Genomic DNA, 4,662 nt, shown 5'->3' on the forward strand with positions numbered 1-4,662 from the left:
CCTGTATACCTCCTCTTCTTTGTGGCTCGGCCTTTACCTCAAAGCACCCATAGTTGATGGGCAACTGATACAGCAGAGATTAAAAAAATAGAGGGATAATTAACCTTGCACTTAGTAGGTGCACTGTTCACAGACAAGAAGGCAACACCCGCCGAGGGAATAAGTTACTACACGTTGCCTTGATAACACTGGTGAGAACAACACAATCAAACAAACAAACAAACAAACAAACAAAGAAACAAACAAAGAAACAAGCAAAACCACCCAGACACCAAAACCCCAAAACCCTGTATTTAGTTGATGAGAACAGAGAGGTGGGCAGAGTTCCATTTTTGGGTCTCCAGCATGTCTGCCAGGCTCACTGTTTTTCTTCTCTCACCTTTCTCTTCCCTATTGACTTTGTAATAAAAATGTGTTGCAGCTGCACTGAGCTGTCCATTAGTTTTAATTTCCCAATTCAATTTATCTACTTGAGTCGAGGAAAAGAGCCCACAGTGCCCTTACAACCCTAACACCTTCCTGTGTTTGCTCAGAGCCATGCATGTTGTGATACAGGTGGTTATATATCTACTAGGCAGGGCTTTAAAGAGCCACAGAAGGCAGAGCCCACCACGAGGGGACAAGGAGAGACTCTCCCAGGAAACCAGCAGCCCCCAGCCCACCGACCTGAGTCCACGCAGTCAGCATAGTATTCCTTTTGCTTTTGATATTTGAGACCACACAAGCATGAGGACTTAGTGCCAGATTTATCAGGGAGACCAGGTCAGGGTAAAACACTGGAGCTCCACTGGAGAAGGAGGACATGCAGGGACAACCACATTCTGTTCTTCCCTGGAATGTTCCAGATCTCACAGCCTTTCTTCAGGGTAGTGTTGAGGTCATGTGTTTGATGCCCACCTGTGCCCTTGTAAAGGAGACACTGGAGTGTTAGGAATTAGGATTTCACTGCTGTCTCTTCAGTTCATTTTGAGTTATATGACAAAAGTTAATGGTTCACTGTGGAAACCCAATATTCAGTATGGGTGTGTGTGTGTATCAACGGTAGAAATTATGAGTTAAAATTTCATCCAACATTTTATTTAGATAAGGAGGAATGTGTCCAAGAGATGGGTTGTACATCCCAGGCACTACAGTTAAAAACAATGTAGCAACCTGGGCACAGCGGTGCATGCCTGTTACCTAGGTTCTTGGGAGGCTGCGATCACAGGATCACAGGTTTGGGGATAACCTCAGCACCTTAGCCAGGCTTTCAGCTACTTACTGAAACTCAAAATAAAGAAATAATGCCTGGTGTGGTGGCACGCCCTTGTAATTCCAGCATTTGGGAGGCTGAGACTGGAGGATCGTGGTTTAAGGATAGCCTCAGCTGAGGCCCTGTTTCAAAATAAAGAGTAAAAAACAGGACTGGGGGCTTAGCTCAGAGGTAGAATGCCTCTGGTTACAATCCCCACAACTGCAATAAAATAAGATAAAATAATATAAAATATAAAATAAAAAGGTTGGGAATGTAAATCAGAGGCAGAATACACACACACAGGACCATGAAAAAATTTCCCCACAAGATGGCGACGGAGAAAAGTGGGGCTTACGAGCCTCGCTAACAACCAATCTCTATTACCACAAAATCAGTGCCTTTCATAGCCAGAAAACACCATCAGCAGAGAAACAAAAAATGTAATTACAAGGAACAGAGAAAAAGAGGTCTGGAAAAACGAGACACCAGAAACCAGACCGCAGTGCTGCAGCCGGAGCCGCGGCGTGAAGCGGCGAGTGCCATTTTCCCTTGCAGTACCAGGCTCCAGAGAGGAAGGGAACTCATAACGGAGCTCAGAGCCACAGAGGAGATACGCCGGCCTCACGTCCGAGAACGCGGCAGCAGCGCCTTACTGCCGGCGGCAGCGGCGAGCTCACTGGACGGCACCAGACCAATGCACTCAAGAGCCCACCAGGCTCCAGAGAGGAGGGGTGGACAGCGAGCTGAGGTGAGCCGCTGTGGATCAGCCGGGCGGGATTCGGCAGATTTCTCGGCGCAGGGAGCGTCTAAATCTCCCAGGGGCCGTGCTCATCACACCCTGCAGGGACTCAGAGCGGAGCTCAAAAACAGAAAAGAAATATGCCAGCCTCATGGCCGAGGGCGTGGCAGCGGTGCCATATTGCAACTGGCAGCGGCAGCGGCAACAAATTCACCGAGTCCACGACAGCTCCATCTGCGCACTCAACAACAGTGAGTAAAATTGTGGCCACTAGAGGAGAAACTTATAGAACTCCCTTTAGACAGTATCAGAGAAGACGATCCCCACGCCACATAATTGTCAAAATGACCAATGTCAGCCGGGCGTGGTGGTGCACGTTTGTAATCCCCGCGCTTGGGAGGCGGAGACAGGAGGATCGCGCAGGTTCGAAGCCAGCTGTGCTGGCGTAAGAGACCCTGTTTCAAAAATATAAAATAGGTCTGGGAGTGTAGCCCGGAGGAAGGAGGGCTTCCAGGAACCCCAGTACCACCAAAAAAAAAAAAAAAAAAAAAAAAAGACCAATGTGGAAGTCAAGCAGAAAATCTTAAAGGCAACAAAAACAAAGGGCCAAGTGACATTCAGAGGCAAACCAATTAGAATCACTCCAGACTTCCCAAACCAAGTCATGAGAGCCAGAAGGGCTTGGACTAACATATTCCAAACTCTGAAAGAAAACAACTTCCAGCCAAAAATTTCCTACCCAGCAAAACTTTCTATCAAATTAGATGGGGAAATAAGAAGCTTCCATGACAAACAGAAACTGAAGGAATTTATGTCTTCAAAACCAGCACTAGAGAAAATACTCAAAGAGATTAACTACAAAGAAGAAATAGGTAACACACACCAGAACCAGAGAAACAAGATTTTCCATCCAACAGACAACTAAGATTGGTTATCTGTGGAGATTCATTATTTATGTTAGTCTTTTACCTATCTCTAAACTGTATTGTTTGCTTTTATTGTTGCTAATTTTTAGGATTTCTAGTTGGAATATTAATATACCTTCAGATATAGCATTTGGAAATATTTTATCCCATTCTATCAGTAACTTTTAACTCTGTTTACATTGTCTTTGGATATACAATATTTTTTTATTTTTTAGGGAGTTTGTTTACCCTTCTGTTGCCTATGCCATTGAAATCGTATCCAAGAAATCACTGCCAATTTCAGTGTTGCTAGGTTTTATGACCCAGATTTTCTTCTAAAAGTTTATAGTCTTAAGATTTATATTTAGGTCTTTTATCTATTTTGAGTTAATATTTGTATATGGTGTTAGGTGAGGGTCCAATTTTACTCTTTTTGTCGATGAATGCCTAAGTAGTTGTGAATGGTGCTGGATAATCAAGGGTGTGCAGGACTCACTGTAGGATCCTAACTTCAGTTGTTTTCAACACCAACTCCTGCTCACCCTGTCCTGTCCCTCAGGGCAGTGGACTGACAACAAGTCTAAACTTCTGGTCTGTCAGCAACTCAGGGCTCTGTGGTACTCAGAGCCCTGCTGGACCATGATGAAATCCTGGTGGGCGTTGAGAAGCCGAGGCACAAACATGTTTTTGCAAAGTGTTTTCATCAGGATGGAGGTGACAGGTGCAGAGCCCCGGGCAGTGGGTCCCTGAGCTCATGGATGCGACGGCAGGAGAGCCATGAAATGACTGGGCACCGGAACTGCTGTGACCACAGCCAGATGGCTCAGGTCTCAGCTCCGTGACTCCGTTGGTGCCCCCTTTCCTTCTCCTTTTGTCTCTGCTGAAAAGCCCGTCGGCACACTTTGCACAAGTCCAGGACATCCGTTGACAGGGGGACGCCATTGTGCCCGCACAGACGACACCTGGATCCTGCTCTTCACCTGCACAGCTCAGCCTGAATGCCAGACTGTCTCTGTGTTGGTCGGAGCCTGAGATGTTCTTCTCTCTGTTACTCTTCTTCCCGCTCACGCAGCCCTTGCACACATACTGGGACCATAATATGACAGTCTGCGTCAATGATGTGAAGCCAAATATCCAGAAAGAAGGAGACCTGGTGCTGGGAGCCTTTTTCCTCCTTTACTACCCAAATATGGAGTCGCCCATGGTCTGGCAATCTTTTTTAAGGAAATCAGAGCACAGAGAACCTTTAGTGTAAGTTTTACTCTTTACCCAAATGTTACGGGTGGCTGTGGCTATGTGATTTTCTGTGTTTAATCTCTCTGCTTTGGCACTGGGGATGGCCCCAGGGACATTCTGCCTCTGAGATACATCCTCAGACTTTTTTTTTTATTTTGTTTTATTTATATATTTGTGGTATGGGGGATGGAACCCAAGGACTATCTACCCCTGAGCTATACCACAAGACCCATTTTCTTTTTTTGAAAATAGGACCTAAGTTGCAGAGGACCTCACTAAGTAGCTGAGGCTGGCTGTGAACCTGTGATCCTCCTGTCCCTGCTTCCAAAGTACTGGGATTACCTGTGTGCACCACCACGCTCTTGTTGTGAGTGGTACTAGGAAATGAACCAAGGCACAGTCTACTCCTGAGATACACTCCCCCAGTCTTTTTGATCCTCCTGTCTCTACCTCTCAAGTGTCTAATGCTCTTTGAGTCTGCACAGCAATTAGAGAAATACAGAGCAATGTATTCCCAGGTTCTATCTCATCCTCGTGAATCTACAACC

Source organism: Muscardinus avellanarius, assembly GCF_963383645.1.
Source record: "Muscardinus avellanarius genome assembly, chromosome: 18".
NCBI classification, from domain to species: Eukaryota; Metazoa; Chordata; class Mammalia; order Rodentia; family Gliridae; genus Muscardinus; species Muscardinus avellanarius.